General features: G+C 40.8%; 1 protein-coding gene and 1 non-coding gene across 3 annotated transcripts in view; one reads left to right on the forward strand and one right to left on the reverse strand.

The window, feature by feature from the left end:
* PRIM2 (DNA primase subunit 2) overlaps window positions 1-20,208 on the reverse strand; it is a 364,278-nt gene that overhangs the window by 20,372 nt on the left and 323,698 nt on the right. The gene's annotated exons all lie outside the window — the stretch shown is intronic.
* On the forward strand, window positions 18,913-19,019 carry LOC129543914 (U6 spliceosomal RNA). Its single transcript, XR_008683370.1, has one exon. It is a non-coding gene; the product is annotated as a U6 spliceosomal RNA (small nuclear RNA).

Below are 20,208 nucleotides of genomic sequence, written 5' to 3' on the forward strand. Positions count from 1 at the left end.
ATTATACACTGATAAAAGGGTTAATCCATTGGGAGGATGGAACAATCAAACACACCGAAAAACTGAGACCCAGAATACATGAAGCAAAAATCAAAAGAACTGAAGGTAGCAATTGACAGTTCTACAATAACAGTTGGAAACTCTTTCATAAATGGGTAGAATAACTAGATAGACAATTTACAAGGAAAGAGAACCTGAACAACACTATAACCAATAACAGACAATACAGAACACTCCACCCCAAACAGCAAAATACACATTCTTTTCAAGTGCACAGGGAACATTCTCCAGGATAGACCATCTGTTAGGTGGCCAAACAAGACTTAATAATTTTAAAAATACTGAAATTATAGAAAACATCTTCTGTGATCAAAGTGGGATGAAATCAATTACACAAAGAAAACTGCAAAATTAAAAATATGTAAAAATTAAACACATTCATAACCAAGGTCATGGAAAACCACTTCAGTATACTTGCCTTGAGAACCCATAAACAGTATCAAAGGACAAAATGATAGGATACTGAATGAGGAATTCCCCAGGTCGGTAGGTGCCCAGTATGCTACTGGAGATCAGTGGAGAAATAACTCTAGAAGGAATGAAGGGATGGAGCCAAAGTGAAACCAATACCCAGTTGTGGATGTGACTGGTGATAGAAGCAAGGTCAGATGCTGTAAAGAGCAATATTGCATAGGAACCTGGAATGTTAGGTCCATGAATCAAGGCAAACTGGAAATGGTCAAACAGGAGATGGCAAGAGTGAACGTTGACATTCTAGGAATCAGTGAATTAAAATGGACTGGAATGGGTGAATTTAACTCAGATGACCATAATTATATCTACTACTGTGGGCAGGAAACCCTTGAAGAAATGAAGTAGCCGTCATGGTCAACAAAAGAGTCCAAAATGCAGTACTTGGATGCAATCTTAAAAACGACAGAATGATTTCTGTTCGTTTCCAAGGCAAACCATTCAATATTACAGTAATCCAGGCCTATGCCCCAACCAGTAACGCTGAAGAAGCCAAAGTTGAACGGTTCTACGAAGACCTACAAGACCTTTTAGAACTAATACCCAAAAAGATGTCCTTTTCATTATAGGGGACTGGAATGCAAAAGTAGGAAGTCAAGAAACACCTGGAGTAACAGGCAAATTTGGCCTCGGAGCACGGAATGAAGCAGAGCAAAGGCTAATAAGAGTTTGGTCAAGAGAATGCACTGGTCATAGCAAACACCCTCTTCCAACAACACAAGAGAAGACTCTACACATGGACATCACCAGATGGTCAACACCAAAATCAGATCGATTATATTCTTTGCAGCCAAAGACGGACAAGCTCTATACAGTTAGCAAAAACAAGACCGGGAGCTGACTGTGGCTCAGATCATGAACTCCTTATTGCCAAATTCAGACTTAAATTGAAGAAAGTAGGGAAAACCACTAGACCATTCAGATATGACCTAAATCAAATCCCTTATGATTATACAGTGGAAGTGAGAAATAGATTTAAGGGACTAGATCTGATAGACAGAGTGCCTGATGAACTCTGGACGGAGGTTCATGACATTGTATAGGAGACAGGGACCAAGACCATCCCCATGGAAAAGAAATGCAAAAAAGCAAAATGGCTGTCTGAGGAGACCTTACAAATAGCTGTGAAAAGAAGAGAAGTGAAAAGCAAAGGAGAATAGGAAAGATATAAGCATCTGAATGCAGAGTTCCAAAAAATAGCAAGGAGAGATAAGAAACCCTTCCTCAGCAATCAATGCAAAGAAACAGAGGAAAACAACAGAATAGGAAAAACAAGAGATCTCTTCAAGAAAATTAGCGATTCCAAGGGAACATTTCATGCAAAGATCGGCTCAATAAAGGACAGAAATGGTATGGTCCTAACAGAAGCAGAAGATATTAAGAAGAGGTGGCAAGAATACACAGAAGAACTGTACAAAAAAAGGTCTTCACGACAAAGATAGTCACGATAACGTGATCACTGACCTAGAGCCAGACATCTTGGAATGTGAAGTCAAGTGGGCCTTAGAAAGCATCCCTACGAACAAAGCTAGTGGAGCTGATGGAATTACAGTTGAGCTATTTCAAATCTTGAAAGATGATGCTATGAAAGTGCTGCACTCAATATGCCAGCAAATTTGGAAAACTCAGCAGTGGCCACAGGACTGGAAAAGGTCAGTTTTTATTCCAATCCCAAAGAAAGGCAATGCCAAAGAATGCTCAAACTACCGCACAACTGCACTCATCTCACACGCTAGTAAAGTCATGCTCAAAATTCTCCAAGCCAGGCTTCAGCAATATGTGAACTGTGAACTCCCAGATGTTCAAGCAGGTTTTAGAAAAGGCAGAGGCACCAGAGATCAAATTGCCAACATCTGCTGGATCATGGAGAAAGCAATAGAGTTCCAGAAAAACATCTATTTCTGCTTCATTGACTATGCCAAAGCCTTTGACTGTGTGGATCATAATAAACTGTTGAACATTCTGAAAGAGATATACCAGACCACCTGACCTGCCTCTGGAGAAACCTGTATGCAGGTCAGGAAGCAACAGTCAGAACTGTACATGGAACAACAGACTGGCTCCAAATAGGAAAAGGAGTACGTCAAGGCTGTATATTGTCACCTTGCTTATTTAACTTATATGCAGAGTACATCATGAGAAACACTGGGCTGGAAGAATCAAAAGCTGGAATCAAGATTGCTGGGAGAAATATCAATAACCTCAGATATGCAGATGACACCACCCTAATGGCAGAAAGTGAAGAGGAACTCAAAAGCCTCTTGTTGAAAGTGAAAGAGGAGAGTGAAAAGGTTGGCTTGAAGCTCAACATTCAGAAAACAAAGATCAGGGCATCTGGTCCCATCACTTCATGGGAAAGAGATGGAAAAACAGTGGGAACAGTGTCAGACTTTATTCTTTTGGGCTCCAAAATCACTGCGGATGCTGCCTGCAGCCATGAAATTAAAAGACGCTTACTCCTTGGAAGGAAAGTTATGACCAACCTTGATAGTATATTAAAAAGCAGAGACATTACTTTGCCAACAAAGGTCTGTCTAGTCAAGGCTATGGTTTTTCCCGTGGTCATGTATGGATGTGAGAGTTGGACTGTGAAGAAAGCTGATATCCGAAGAACTGATGCTTTTGAACTGTGGTGCTGGAGAAGACTCTTGAGAGTCCCTTCGACTGCAAGGAGATCCAACCAGTCCATTCTAAAGGAGATCAATCCTGGGTGTTCACTGGAAGGACTGATGCTAAAGCTGAAACTCCAATACTTTGGCCACCTCATGCGATGAGTTGACTCACTGGAAAAGACTCTGATGCTGGGAAAGGTTGGGGGCGGGAGGAGAAGGGGACGACAGAGAATGAGACGGCTGGATGGCATCACCGACTCTGTGGACATGAGTTTGAGTGAACTCCGGGAGTTGGTGATGGACAGTGAGGCCTGGCGTGCTGTGATTCATGGGGTCGCGAACAGTCGGACACGACTGAGCGACTGAACTGAACAGAACCAAGGTCAAGGAATGAAGAAAATCATAAGGGTAACTGGAAAATACTTTGAAACACATGAAAACAAAAATACAACATCCGAGCTTTATACAGAATATACAGAAAGCAACGCTCACGGGGAAATCTCCAGCTATAAACACTACAATAAAAAAGAAGAAAAAGCTCAAATCAATAACCTAACTTTTATACTAGAAAAAGAGCAAACTAAACCCAAAACCAACAAAAAGAAGGAAATAAAGATTAGAGTTGGAGACAGAGACGACAGAGATGGCTGCACGGCATCACCAGCTCGATGGACATGAGTTTGAGTGAACTCCGGGAGTTGGTGATGGACAGGGAGGCCTGGCGTGCTGTGATTCATGGGGTCGCAAAGAGTCGGACACGACTGAGTGACTGAACTGAACTGAAACAAAGTAGAGAAGAGAAATACAATAGAGAAATTTAAAAAACAACTTGTTACTTTGAAAGGATCAACAAAATTTGACAAAGACTGAATAAGGAAAAAAAAAAATGAGACAAGACACCAAGACTAAAACCAGCAATGAAAGCGGGGACATTACTAATGACCTCACCAAACTGAGAGAGCTCATAAGGGAATACTACAAACAACTTCATACCAATAAATTAGGTAGCCATGATAAAATGGCCAAATTGCTAGAAACACACAAATTACCAAACCTGACCTAAGAAGACAGAAAATCTGAACAAACCTATAATAGTCAAAGAGACTGAGTGTTTAAAAAGTTCCCAACAAAGAAAAGCCCAAGACCAGGTGACTATCAAACATTTAAAGAATACCAATGCTTTGCAAGTGAGTGAATGAAAGCTGTTCGACTCTGCGACCCCATGGACTGTAGCCCGCCAGGCTCCTCTGCACGTGGAATTCTCCAGGCAAGGATACTAGAGTGGGTTGCCATTTCCTTCTCCAGGGATCTTCCCAACCCAGGGACTGAATCCAGTAGTCTTGCGCACCTCAGGTAAATTCTTTACTGTCTGAGCCACTAGGAAAGCCCAATGCTTCTCAAGCCCTTCTCCAAAAAGGAGTCAACACTTTCTTACTCATGAGGCCAGCATTACCCTGACAGCAAAGCCAAAGAAAGGTCTCATTAAGAAAATTACAGGAGAGACGCCCAGCTCCCGGCGGCGCAGACGCGAGAGACGCCCGGCTCCCAGCGGCGCAGACGCGAGAGACGCCCGGCTCCCGGCGGCGCAGACGCAAGAGACGCCCGGCTCCCGGCGCAACCGACCACGTGCAGAATCGTGGCTGAGAGGAGCTGCCCCGCACCCAGGGTTAGGGCGGTGGTCGAGAGGAGCTGTACCACGTCCAGGAGGCGGTGGCTGCTTGGGCACCGGAGGGCCGAGAGGAGCTGATCCACATTCAAAGCAGGAGGGGCGGCCTTGAGGAGATACCCCTCGTCCGAGGTAAGGTACAGCGGCTGCGCCTTGCTGGAGCAGCTGGGAAGAGGTACTCCACGACCAAGTGGAATATAAGAATCCAGTGTTCTGGGGAGGAAGGAACAAGATGGCGGAGGGATAAGACGGCGAGACCACTTTCTTCCCCACAAATTCATCAAAAGAACATTTGAATGCGGAGTAAAGACCACAAAACAACTTCTGAATATTGGCAGAGGACATCAGGCTCCCAGAAAAGCAGCCATTGTCTTCTAAAGGAGAGAGAAGAAATCAAGCTCCACCCACCAGAACACTGACACATGCCTCCCTAACCAGGGAACCCGGACAAGTCACCCGTCCAACCCCACACACAGCGAAGAAACTACATAATAAAGAGAACTCCACAAACTGCAAGAAGAGGGAAAGGCCACCCCAAGCAAAGCAATATAAGCAAGATGAAGAGGCAGAGAAATACCCAGCAAGTAAAGGAACAAGATAATTGCCCACCAACACAAACAAAAGAAGAAGATATAGGGAATCTACCTGATAAAGAATTTCAAATTTTGATGGTGAAAATGATTCAAAATCTTGAAAGCAAAATGGAGTTACAGATAAATAACCTGGAGAAAAGGATTGAGAAGATGGAAGAAAGATTTAATAAGGACTTAGAAGAAATAAAAAAGATTCAATATACAATGAATAATGCAATAGATGAGATCAGAAACACTCTGGAGGGAACAAACAATAGAATAACAGAGGCAGAAGACAGGATTAGCGAACTAGAAGATAAAATTGTAGAAATAAATGAAACAGAGAGGAAAAAAGAAAAACGAATTAAAAGAAATGAGGACAATATTAGAGATCTCTGGGACAATGTTAAACGCTCCAACATTCGAATCATAGGAGTCCCAGAAGAAGAAGACAAAAAGAAAGACCATGAGAGAATACTTGAGGAGATAATAGTTGAAAACTTCCCTAAAATAGGGAAAGAAATAATCACCCAAGTCTAAGAAACCCAGAGAGTCCCCAACAGGATAAACCCAAGGCGAAATACTCCAAGACACATATTAATCAAATTAACAAAGATCAAACACAAAGAACAAATATTAAAAGCAGCAAGGGAAAAGCAGCAAATAACACATAAGGGGATTCCCATAAGGATAACAGCTGATCTTTCAACAGAAACTCTTCAGGCCAGAAGGGAGTGGCAAGACATACTTAAAGTGATGAAAGAAAATACCCTACAGCCCAGATTATTATACCCAGCAAGGATCTCATTCAAATATGAAGGAGAAATCAAAAGCTTTACAGACAAGCAAAAGCTGAGGGAATTCAGCATCACCAAACCAGCTCTCCAACAAATGCTAAAGGATCTTCTCTAGACAGGAAACACAGATGGAGTGTATAAACTTGAACCCAAAGTAATAAAGAAAATGGCTACGGGATCGTAGTTATCAATAATTACCTTAAACGTAAATGGGTTGAAATTTTCAAAAAGGCTAGGAAACAATTCTCATAGCCATCAATAGTTCAGTGTTGAGTTCATGAATAGTTTTTAAAGTTTGGGACAAACTGTAGTATTTGCTATTTGAAGTACTATTTGTAATTGGCATATTACGATGTAACATTGGTCTTCATTTCCAACTTGCTGCTGCTGCTGCTAAGTCACTTCAGTCGTGTCCGACTCTGTGTGACCCCATAGACAGAAGCCCACCAGGCTGCCCCATCCCTGGGATTCTCCAGGCAAGAACACTGGAGTGGGTTGCCAAACGCCTAAAAATGCCTAACAGGTTTTTAGATTTGTGAATTTTAGTTGAAATGTATTTTACGATGTTACTAAACCTGCAGAAATAGTGAAATATTTCAGAGAACTTATTCACTGTACATTTAATTTATTTTATTTATAAAAGTTATGAACTGTAGAAAGTTTTACTTGTTGGGTCAAATGCTTGTTGCTTCAAATGCTTGTTGCATTTGAAGTGCTAGTTACAAGAAAATCAAATACCTTCAATGTATAAATGCTATTAAGTTTTTAAAGGACTCTGGAGTATAAGTAAGTTTGTTTAAAGAAATTTAGTCTATTCAACCTGAATCAGCTCTGTCAAACATTAATTAAAAGCCTCATTTTAAATAAATAAATAAATAATGGTGGTGGGAGGGAGGGTTGGGAAGCTGGCTGGAGGTAGAGGTGGTGAAGTTTATAAATCTAATTAAAAATGAAGTTGCATTTCCATTTTCCAAATCCACCCATCCACCAGCGTACTGTGTCACTAGACATTATGTACGATTTTACTTTGCGACAGAAACCATTACATTTAAAAATTCATTACAGCAAGGTGAGTTAGACACATGATGGATGCAGCTTTAATTCTGCCATATATTATTACAGTTAAAATGTAAATGATGAAAAATATTTTGTGCTTATCAGCATTTATGTGGAAATGTGTTTTACAGTGATATATGATGTTATATTTCTATTATTGTGATGAAAAAAAAAGCAATACAAAAAGACGAAGTGTTTATTAAAACATGAAAAAAAAAAAAAGAAATAAATGGTTTTGCAGCACTGAAGAGATTATAGAAAGTAAATAAGCTAGATCAGACCTGTTTTATGTAGTAATTTTATAGTTTATTTTAATTATTTCAGTTGTAAAATATTGTTATACTGTTAATTAGTTCTGATTGTTCATATTAAACTATTGTAATGCAAAAAAATAAATAAATAAAATTAAAACAAACAAAAAAAATAAACAAACTGCTACTGGAAAAAAAAAAAAAGAAAATTACAGACCAATAAACCTTATGAATCCAAGATACAAAATATCTAGCAAACCAAATCTAGTAGCACATTAAAAGTATTATAAACCATGTCCAAGCGGGATTTATCCCTCTGATGCCAGGGTGGCTCACGCATGAAAACTGATCAACGTATAAACCACAGACAAAAAAACACCGTCACTTCAGATGCTGAAAAGGCTTCTGAAAATATCCAACACACTTTCATGTTTAAACACACACACAGAATAGAAAGTACTTCCTTAACATAATGAAGCGCATTTATGAAAAACCTATGGCTAGTACCATATTCACGGTGAAAGATGGAAGTCTTAGCCCTGAGATCAAGAATAAGCAAGACAAGGCTGCCTGCTTTCACCACTGCTATTCAAAAGTACACTGAAGTCCGAGTCAGAGCAAATAGGCAAGAAATAAAAAGCATTCAAATGCAGATGAAAAAGGCAAAACTATAATATATATCCACAGATGACCTGATCTCATATACAGAAAAATTCTAAAAAATCCATTAAAAAACTATTAAAGCTAATAAATAAACTCAGCAAAATTGCTGGATACAAGAACAACATTTCTTTGTAGAAACCACTCGTAGTTCTAACACTAGCAATCAAGTATCAGAAAAGGACCAAAGTAAAAGTTCCATTTACAACAGCATGCAAAAAATAAAATGACTAAGACACGTACACTGAAAACTGCAAAACACTGCTGAAAGAAATTAAAGACCTAAACAAACAGAAAAAAATCCCTTGTCCACAGATAAAATCATAATATTGAGAGGATATCGATACTACCCAAAGCAAACTACAGATTCAGTGCAATCCCTATGAAAGTTCTAATGGCCTTTTCTGCAGAAATGAAAAAGCCAGTCCTTAAATTCACATGGAATTGCAATGAACTCCAAACAGTCAAAACAATATTGAAAAAGATGAAGTTGGAAAATTCAAACCTCCTGATTTCAAAATCTACTACAATTTTAGTAATCAAAAAAAGTGTTATATGGCAAAAAGACAAACATACTGACCAACACTATAAAATTTTTGGGAACCTTGATTCTAGAGAGTATTGAAATAAAGCCATATAATTACATCCAATGAAATTTTGACAAGGGTCTTAAGATGATTATGATGGGAAAAATGGTCTTTTCAGTAAATGATGCTGGGACAACTGGCCATCTACATGAAAAAGAATGAAGATGGACTCCTGTATATCACATCACATACAAAAATTAACTCAAAGTGGACTGATGACTTAAATATAAGAGTTAAAACTTTTAAGACTCCTACATGTGTCAATTTTCAATAACCTTGACTTTGGCAATGGACTTTCAAATATGACAGTAAACTGTAAGTAACAACAACAACAAAAACATACTGGATTTCATCAAAATTAAAAACTTTTGTCCCTCAAGTGAAGTGAAAGCCACTCAGTTGTGTCTGACTCTTTGCAAACCCATGGACTATACACTTCATGGAATTCTCCAGGCCAGAATACTGGAGTGGGTAGCCTTTCCCTTCTCCAGGGCATCTTCATAACCCAGGGATTGAATCTGCATTGCAGGCGGATTCCTTACCAGCTGGGCCACAAGGGAAGCCCAAAGGACACTATCAAAAAAGTATTGATAAGACAATCTACAGAATGGGAAAAAAAAAATTGCTGTTAGAGACTGAATGTTTGTGCCTTCCCCCCTGCCACCAAAGTTTGTATGCTGAAATCCTAAGCCCCAGTGCAATGGAATGAGGAGGCAGGGCCTTTGGGAGGTGATCAGTGCTCTATAAGAGAGACCCCAGAGAGTTCTTGCCACTTTCTGCCTCATGAGAACACAATGAGAAGATGAAGACAACCATCCATGAGTCAGAAGGTGGGGCTTCACCGGGCACTGAATCTACCTTGGACTTCTCAGCCTCCAGAACCATGAGGGTAAATTTCTGCAGTTAGAAGCCATCCAGCCTATGGTAACTTGTTATAGCAGCTCACACAGACCTAGAAATCAGATATCTGATAAGAGTCTAGTATCCAAAATATATAAGGAACACTTAAACTCAATAAAAAAAAGACATCCCAATTCAAAATGGGCAAAAGATTTGTACAGACATTTCTCCAAAGAAGAGAGAGAAGCCATCAACACAAGAGATGCTCAGCATCACTAGTCATCAGATAAATGTAGGTCAAATCCCCAACAAGGCACCACTTCACAAGGTGTTAGGGGCTGAACTGTGTTCCTTCAAAAAGCTAATCCCTCCTGCCTCAGAACAGGACCCTATTTGAAGAATAGGTCTTTACAGAGGAAATGAAACTAAAATGGGTCATCAGGGTCAGTCTGAATCCAACATGATTGGTGTCCTTATAAAAAAAGGAAACAAAGAATACACAGAGGGAAGATGCGATGTGAAGACACACAGGGAGAATGTCCCATGAAAAGGAGGAGACTACGGCGATGCATCTACAGAGCCAGAGATGTCAGACACAGATGGTTATAACTGAAACAAAAGGGGGCAGGCTGACAGGTGTTGGCAAGGAAGTGGAGAACTCAGAACCCCTCACAGCACAGCTGGTGAGGTGTGAACCTGTATTGTTGCAGTGGAAAACGGCCTGGTAGTTCCTCAAGAAGTTAAACAGAGTGATCCTATAACCCAGCAATGCTGCTTTTAGGTGTATACCCAAAAGAACCGAAAGCAGGCACTCAGACAAATACTTGCATGTGAATGCTCACAGTGATGCTATCAGACTACACAGTCAAAAGGGGAAACAACTAACTGTCCATCGAGGGGTGAACGGATACACACACACTGGAATATTATTCTGCCATGAAGAGGGATGAAGTATTGACAGATGCTACAAGGAGGAACTTTGAAAACATGCTCAGTGAAAGAAGGCAAATACAGAAGGCCCCCTATGGTGTGACTCCATTCACAGGTGGCCCCGGCACAGACAGACCCATGGAGCTGGCTGGCTGCCAGGGCGGGGAGGGCTGCCCCCAGGGACTGGGCTTCACTGGGTGACAAGCTGGCTGGTGCCGGCTGCACAACACTACGAATGTGCAAAATGTCCTGAATCACACGCCTTTAAATGGTTTATTTCATATCATGTGAATTTTACCTCAATAAGAAGAAAAGTAACTAGGACTTTTGAAACCCTGTTTCCACCGGTAAGTGGAGTTATTCTCATCTTTATTTCATATTATTTGCCAGGGTTTAAATAATGTATTAAACATATTCCTAAATCTAGGTACATAAAAATCACTATTCACCTCACAGCCAAGGCTTTCCCTGAAAGAAACCAAAAAGAATTTCAACTGAATTTAAAGTAAAATGAAAACCAAGACACGGGCATGTGGGTCCCACCTCCTCCCATATTGGCTCTGAGGTCTGGACTTCGCTCACCTTCCCAGCCTCGCTTTCTCTTCTCACACAGGTGACAAGGCAGCAAGAGCCCAATGAGGTACAGCCCACTGCATAAACCCCCATCACAGGGCCTGGCACAGTCGTGCAGAGCAGGCCAAAATATAAAACCAGAGAAGAGGTCCTGTGTCCAGTGACAGACCAAGCACATCACTTGTTTCTACATTAATAAGAGAGAAAAAACACTAAAGAGTACACATTCAGGCTACAATAAAAGGTGTTAACTCTGCCTTGACAAATATTACAAAGAACTATCACCTTTAAGTTATCCTGTATGAAGCAATTGCTGTTCTTTATTAAACTCCATAAGAATTAACGATATACACGCATGACTCAGCACAGTAAAAAGACCACTTTACAACTTGAAAAGGATGCAGCACACTGTTCCAAGTGCCAGTGAAACAACTGCAATGTGAAAATTTCATGTGTATCTTTTCACAATAGAAAAAAAAAAACTCTTCAGAGAAATGAAACTATTTAAGATCATTTAGAGATTTTATTCTCAATATTTTGAATGTAGATTCTTCTTAAATTTTTGTATCATACTATAAAATACTAACATTTCATCATAAAACTGCAATTTTTTATACAAGAGGTGAAGGCAAAATGAAAACTAAAAACCGAAACTCAAGACATATAAATTAGGCAGTTCTGCCATAAGGGTGGTGTCATCTGCATATCTGAGGTTATTGATATTTCTCCCGGCAATCTTGATTCCAGCTTGTGCTTCTTCCAGCCCAGCGTTCCTCGTGATGTACTCTGCAGTTCAGTTCAGTTCAGTTCAGTCGCTCAGTGAAGAAGAATGAATGGACAGTGTTGGCAAAAAACTGGCCAATATAGATTATAAACATACTTATTCATTTGGTCACCAGCGTGGACAGCTGAGAGAATTTTCCAGGTTTTCAAATCCCTGAACATTTTACAAGCAGAGAAAACAATGGCCTTTGCCTCAGGTGTTTCAAGGGTGTTCCTGTAACCAACAGCTTAGAATACACACAACCTTCCTGGAGCCATGCTCACTGCTCAGGGGGAGGACCCAGACCCCCATTCTGACGGAACCCCCTGCACAGGCAGCAGTGCCTGCCTTTCTCACCCCGCTCTGAGGGAACTGGGGCTCAGGGAGCTGACACAAGAGAAGGTCGATGAACTGCTACTGCTGCTGCTGCTGCTGCATCACTTCAGTCGTGTACGACTCTGTGTGACCCCATAGACAGAAGCCCACCAGGCTCCCCCGTCCCTGGGATTCTTCAGGCAAGAACACTGGAGTGGGTTGCCATTTCCTTCTCCAATGTGTGAAAGTGAAAAGTGAAAGTGAAGTCGCTCAGTCGTGTGCGACCCTTAGTGACCCCACGGACTGCAGCCTACCAGGCTCCTCCATCCATAGGATTTTCTAGGCAACAATACTGGAGTGGCTTGCCATTGCCTTCTCCGACGGCTACTGCTACTATCATCTTTCTGCCATTATCTATGAAATTGCGGCAGCTAGTTTCTTCGTTAGCAAAGAGAACAAAACTTCAGACAATTCACAGCTTTTAACATGGGCCAGACACTACAGTGCTGGGAGGATAGTGGGTAAAGGCTGAAACCCTCACAGCTAAAGATAACACGTCAGCTCTCACTACTGCTATTAGCACCTTCCCGTCAGGCGCACGACCACTTAATTTAAACTCATACAAAACGTGAGACTGTTCTGTGGCGACTGCTTGTGACAGTGGAAATAAATTTTTAAGTATACAGTGTGGCTAATTATTAACATCAAAAGCTCCCATAACACACTTCTTCCCTGCCTGGTCTATTCTCAAGATGCAGTTTCTTTAACCATTTCCACTTTGGGGCCATACAGATTGTTGTCTATATAATAACTTAGTTATAACTATATATAACTTAGCATGCCTCTAAGTTACATGCTGATACTTTGGGTTCTTTATTTATTAACTTAATCTATAGAAATCCTGCCATGAAAGATGGTTATTTGGCTCTTTATGTTACTTGGACTTCCCTGGTGGCTCAGACGGTAAAGTGTCTGCCTACAATGCAGGAGACCCGGGTTCAATCCCTGGGTCGGGAAGATCTCCTGGAGAAGGTAATGGCAACCCACTCCAGTATTCCTGCCTGGAAAATTCCATTGGTGGAGGAAGCTGGTAGGCTAGAGTCCTTGGGGTTGCACAGAGTTGGACACGACTGAGCGACTTCACTTTTCTTTCATGCTACTATCCACCCATTCTCTCTTTCTTTCCATTAAAAAAATTAAGGTATACATTTTCATGCAGTAAAATATACCCCCCTTTAGTGTATAGTTTGGAGAAGGAAATGGCAACCCACTCCAATACTCTTGCCTGGAAAATCCCATGGACGGAGGAGCCTGGTAGGCTGCAGTCCATGGGATCACTAGGAGTCGGACACGACTGAGTGACTTCACTTTCACTTTCACGCATGGGAGAAGGAAATGGCAACCCACTCCAGTGTTCTTGCCTGGAGAATCCCAGGGACGCGGGAGTCTGGTAGGCTGCCGTTTCTGGGGTCGCACAGAGTTGGACACGACTGAAGTGACGCAGCAGCAGCAGTGTATAGTTTAATTTGGACAAACTCAGTCATGGCATCACGTCTACAGTCAGACAGAACATCTGCATCACCCAGTCATCCCCCAACCCTTTGTAACCAATACCTCCCTCCATTCCCAACAATCACTCTGATTTTTGTACACAGAAGGAATCATATCTGATGTCTCAACTAGCATGGTGCCTACTGCTGGATATACCAGAAGTTTGTCACTGTTTTACTGAGTTGTATCCCGTTGCGTGACTACAGGCAATGGAATATTAGAGACATTGTGGGTTCAGTTCCAGACCATCACACTCAAGCGAGTACTGAAGCAGAGCGAGCCACAGACGTTTTGGTTTCCTAGTGTGTAACTGCAGTACGTCCTAAAGAAATGCATGCAGCTTTTAAGAAATATTTTAATTGTTTCTTTTTTTTGGCTGGGCTGGGTCTTCCTTGAGGTGCCTGAGCTCTCTGAAGTTGTGGCATGCAGGCTCTCACTGCACTGGCTTCTTGTTGCAGAGCATGAGCTCTGCAGCATGGGATTAGTAGTTGTGCATGGGCTCAGTCACTCCGTGGCGTATGGAATCTTCTAGGACCATGGATCAAACCTGTCCCCTCACTGGCAGGTGGACTCCTAACCACTGAACTCCCAATGTACATATCTCAATTTAAAAATCCTTTACTGCAAAATGACACTAACCATCATCTGAGCTTTCAGCCAGTCATAATCTTTTTGCTGCAGGAGGGTCTTGCCTCAGTGTTGATGGCTGATGACTGATCAAGGTGGTGGTTGCTAAAAGCTGGGGCATTTCCTAAAAGTATGACAATGAAACTTGCAATGTTAACTGACTCTTCCTTTTGCAAATGACTTCTCTGCAGGACACAATGCTGTATGATGGCATTGTACCCACAGGAGAGCTTTTTTCAAAACTGGAGTCAGTCTCCTCCAATCCTGCTGCTGCTCTATAAAATAAGATTATAGAATATTCTAAATCCTTTGTTGTCATTTCAGTAGTTTTCATAGAATCTTTACCAGGATTACATTTAATCTCAAAAAAACACTTTCTCTGCTGATTCATAAGAAACAACTCATTCATTCAAGATTTACTCTAAGATTATAGCAATTCAGTCACACCTCTGGGCTCTACTTCTAATTCCAGTTCTTGCTACATTCACCATATCTGCAATTACTTCCTCCAGTGATGTCTTGAACCCCTCAGTCATCCATGAGAGTTGGAATAAATCAAACTCCTGTTAATGTTAATATTTTGACCTCTTCCCATGAATCATAAACATTCTTAATGGCATCTAGGATGGTGAATCCTTTCCAGAAGGTTTTCAATTGACTTTGCCCAGATCCTATACAGTTATAACCTTACAAAACATTTCTTAAATAATAAGACTTGGAAGTTGAAATTATTCCTTGACCAGTGGGTTGCAGAGTGGGCATTGATTAGCAGGCAGGAAAACAACATAAATGTTGTGTATCTCCATCGGAACTCTTGATTGTCCAAGTGGATGTTCAATGAGCAGTAATAATTTGAAAGGTATCTTTTTTTCTGAGCGGTAGGTCTCAACAGTGGGCTTAAAATATTCAGTAAACCATGCTGTAAACAGATGTTCTGTCATCTAGACTGTGTTGTTCCATTTACAGAGCACAGGCAGAGTTGTTGCTGTCCAGTCACTAAGTCGTGTCCAACTCTTTGCAACCCCATGGATTGTAAATCCCATCCATGGGATCTCCCAGGCAAGAATACTGGAGTGGGTTGCCATTTCCTTCTCCAGGGGATCTTGCCAACCCATTGATCAAACTTGCATCTCCTGCTTGGCAAATGAATTCTTTACTACTGAGCCACCTGGGAAGCCCTTGGCGATAAAGAATCTGCCTGCCAACGCAGGATACACAGGAGACTCAGGTTCAGTCTCTTGGTCAGGAAGATACCCTAGAGGAAGAAATGGTAACCATTCCAGCATTCTTGCCAGGAAAATCCCATGGACAAAGAAGCCTGGCAGGGTATAGTCCATGGGGTTGCAAAGAGTCAGACACGACTGAGCACACATGCATGCACGCACAGGCTTCAATTTAAAGACCAGCTGCGTCAGCCTCTAAGAGAGTCAGCCTGTCCTTTGAAGCTTGGAAGCCAGGCATGTCAGACTTCTCCCTCCCAGCTATGAAAATCCTAGATGGCATCTTCTGTTTGGTGGCTACACTGTGGTCTAGTAGAGCCTCCTTCATGAATTATTTTAGCTAGATCTTACAGAGAACTTGCTGCAGCTCCTACAACTGCTGCTTCACCTCGCAATTTTAAGTTATGGAGATGGCTTCTTTCCTTAAACCACATGAACGAACCTCTGCTGGCTTCAGACTTTTCTTCGGCAGTTTCCTCACCTCTCTCAGCCTTCACAGAACTGAAGGGAGTTAGGTCCTTGCTCTGGATTAAGCTTTGGCTTAAGGGAATGTTATGGTTGGTTTGATCTTCTATCCAGAGACTGAAAGTCTCACCATACCAGCAATAAGGTCACTTCACTTTCTTACTATTCAGGTGTTCATTGGAGGAGCACTTCAATCTCCTTTAAGAACTTTTCCTTTGCTTTCACAGCCTGGCTAACTGTTTGGTACAAGAGGCCTAGCTTTCATCCTGTCTTGGTTTTTGACATGCTTTCCTCACCGAGTTTGATCTTTTGATTTAAAGTGAGAGACATATGACTCTTACTTGAACACTTGGAGGCCAATGTAGAGTTATTAACTGGCCCAATTTCAATATTGCTGTGTTCCAGGGAGAAGGGGGGCCCAAGGAAAGGGAGAAAGATAAGGGACTGGCATGTTAGTGGCACAGTCAGAACACACCCAACATTCACTGACTGCCACCTTACACGGACGCAGCCTATGGTGCTGCCCTTCAACATTATAGCAGCAACATCAAAGGTCACAGCTCATAGGTCACCATAACAAATATTGCAAGAACTACCAAAGGCTGACACAGAGATATGAACTGAGCAAATGCTATTGCAAAAATAGTGCTGACAGACTTGCGAGCCACAAACCTTCATTTTGTAAGAAAACACACTATCTGTGAAGCACAAAACAGTAAAGCACAATAAAATGAGGTATAACACAGTTTGTTCATCCAATCACATACAAAGAACACTGGGCTGTTTCTAGCTTTCTGTGGGGACTTAGGCTTCTATTTCAATGGTATAATTACCTAGAAGTGCTATAACTAGGTCAAACAGCATGCACAAACTTGACTTTATAAGAAACTGCCAGCTGCCTTCACAATGGCTCTACCATGAAAACCCCAGTCCACAGGCATCAGACTTCCAGTCACTCTGCATTCTTACCAACACTTGGTATTGTCAGGGTTGTTGTTTGTTTTTTTTTTTTTTATAATTAGACCAATCCAAACTGACATATAGTTTTAAAATCACATTTCCCTAAAATCTAATGATAAACATTTTTTCAAGCATTTACTTGTTATTCAAATACTTGGTGAAATGTCTGCTCAAACTTTTTACTTACTTAAAAAACTGTTTTCTTATTATTGAGCTTTGAGAGGTCTTTATATCTTTATAATTCTGAAGATAAGGACTTTAAGAAAGATGTGATTTGCAAATATTTTCCTTCCAGTCTATGGCTATTTTATCATTCTCTTAACAATATTTGTGAAAGACAAAAGTTTTAATTTTCATAAAGTCTAATTTACCAACAATTTCTTTCACTGAACATACCAAGTGCAAGGTTATTCAGATTTTCTTGTTTTCTCCTGGAAAGTTGACATTTAGATCTATGATCCACTTTTAATGAAGTCTTTTAGAAGTGTGGGGTAGGTGCCTAGGTTTTTTGGGGGCAACAGAGGCGGTGGGGAATATGGACTAGAGCTAGAACAGTTGTTCTAGAACTACTTGTTGAAAAAACTATCTTTGCCTATTGTCATTTCCCTAGAACCACACTGTTTTGGTGTGGTTAGAGCTACGGCAGCTCGACATTAAGCCTTGAAACCAGGCAGTGTGGACCTCCAACTCTGTTCTTTGCTTTCATTAGTGTCTCAGCATAAAGGTCTTGCACACATTTTGTAAATAAATTCATTTAAAAACATTTATGTCTTTTTGGTATGACTGCATATGAAACTTTTTACATTCTGGTGGGTTCTTGGAGATTTTTTTTCATAGATAAACACATTCAGAATAGAGGAAGGTTTTCTTTCTCCCCTTCTAATCTGCCTTTGATTTCTTTTTCTTGTCTTATTATAATGGTTACAGTCAGACAACACTGTCTGATTTCAATTCATTTAAATTTGTAATGAACTTTTGAAGACCCAGACTGTGACCTATCTGGGTGAGTCTCCTCACCCGCTATGGGGTGGCTCGTCCAGATGTCAGCGCAGCTCAAGTTATCTACACCCCTACTCATTCTGTCTGCCCATTTCAGTCATTCCTGAGAAAGCAGTGCTCAAGTCTCCAGATGTCACTTGTGCATCTGTCCAGCTCTCCACTCAGGTTTCTCTCTTCTAACTTCATGTGTTTTTAAGCTATGCTATTGTGGTATGAACACTTAGGATTCTGATGTCTTGCGGGTGACCTGACTTCCACACTTTTCTGTTCTGGGGGAGGGCTGAGAACAAATGCAAGACTACCTATCATCTTTGGCTTTATTGTATTTTTCAATTCTGGTCTTCCTAAGCTGAATACCAAGCTCATTCAAAAAGGATGATAATATGTGATCCTATAAATATGCTTTTATGCAAGTAGGTGATGCCTGTTAAATCATAATGATCGCTCTTCTGACCAATAAAATTCTGATTATTTTAATAATAATATTACAAAACTTATAAGATACAAGCACTTCTTAATGTTGATGGTATCTTTTTCAAGTAGTTTTTCTTTGAAATAAAAATAGCTCTGAGTTTTACCTTAAATGCATTTAAATGATATTTTTCTTGACTTTCTGCTTCTTTTTTAAGATTTAATTTCCTCTTATGCCAAGCTGCAACTAAGTATCCATGCAAATGTTTTACATGATTTTTCATCCATCAACTTTATTCCTTTTAGAACACAGCCCTAAGCTGCTTTACTCTACTGAGGACCACTCAATAAAGGCACTGAATTACAGTACAACATTATCTACAGCCCATCCACATGCCCTGTGCATCTTGAAAAAGGATCCAAGGCGGGTCCAAAGGATCAAGCTTCAACTAACTAAGGGATCTACTTGCAAACCAAGCATAAATGGAGGAATGCAATGGAGTCAGAGCTAAGAATGTACAAACATGTGCTCGCTTTGACAGCACGTATACTAAAATGGGAACAATACAGAGAATATTAGCATGGCCCCTGCATAAGAATGACACACAAATTCATGAAGCACTACATATCTTTTTCAAAAAAAAGAATGCACAAACACAGTCACTACTGTTAAATAAAAGCATCACTCTTTTCAATAAACATGTTAATAGCCTATATTTTTTAAAAAAGTGATTGTTCATGAAGTACCCATCAGTAGACGAATGGATAGTGAAGACATATAGTACACATATACAATGGAATGTTATTCAGCCATAAAAAGAATGAAATATTGCCGCTAATATGGACAGACCTAGAGATTATCATACTTAGTAAGTCAGTCAGAGAAAGACAAATACTGTATGATTTCACCTGTATGTGGAATCTAAAAAACAAAACGAACAAATATAAATAAACAGAGTCAAAGATACAAAGAAAAACAGATGACTACTAAAATGGAGGAGGTGAAATACTGAAACAGAAATAGCAAATCACTGTGTTGTATACCAGGGACTAACATGGTGTTGAAGGTCACTTTGAAAACCAACCAACCAAGGAAAAAAGGATCAGACTTATGATTTTCAGAGGCGGGGTTGTGGGAAGGGGAACTGGTGAAGGCAATCAAAAGGAGGGAACTTCCAGTTGTAAGAAAAGTAATTACTAAGGATGTAATGTACAGCATGATAAATATACATTATATACGAAAGCAAAGAGAGTAAGCTCTAAGAGTTTTCATTACAAGGAAACATTTTTTGTCTATTTCTTTACTTTCGTATGTGTATGATGACGTACGTTTGCTGACTTTACTGTGGTCATCACTTCACAGCATCTGTAAATCAGAGCACTGTGCTGCACCTTACACAGTGCTGTATGTCACTCTGGTCTCAAGAACACTGGATGAAAAAAGACCATGGGCATGTACAGCGTGATCATGATGTAACGGAGAAAAGCTAATACTGCTTGGTTAGAGAGGGGTTGTCTTTGCTTCTGTCTTTATCAAGCCCAGCCTCTCTGACAGGTTCGTTTCCTACAAACAGGCTCAGGTCCACAGTAGCCCCAAACGTGCAGGCAAACCACCCAAGAGGCTCATGCTGACAGAGCCAACACTTTCTGTGAGATGTGCTCGCGGCCTGTGGGTCCAAGCCACTGCCTCACTCTTTCCTCTATGTGTCTGTGGTCTTGCTCTGCTTTCCCTGTGATGCTGACACTTCTCACCGAATCCAGCTGCCTCTCCTCAGTCCTAATCCCAGCCAGTCTCTCCACTACGAAGGACCATACCCTCCTC

The sequence above is a fragment of the Moschus berezovskii genome, chromosome 23, assembly GCF_049115385.1.
Source record: "Moschus berezovskii isolate FMDL1 chromosome 23, NW_MosBer_1.0, whole genome shotgun sequence".
Classification (NCBI taxonomy): Eukaryota; Metazoa; Chordata; class Mammalia; order Artiodactyla; family Moschidae; genus Moschus; species Moschus berezovskii.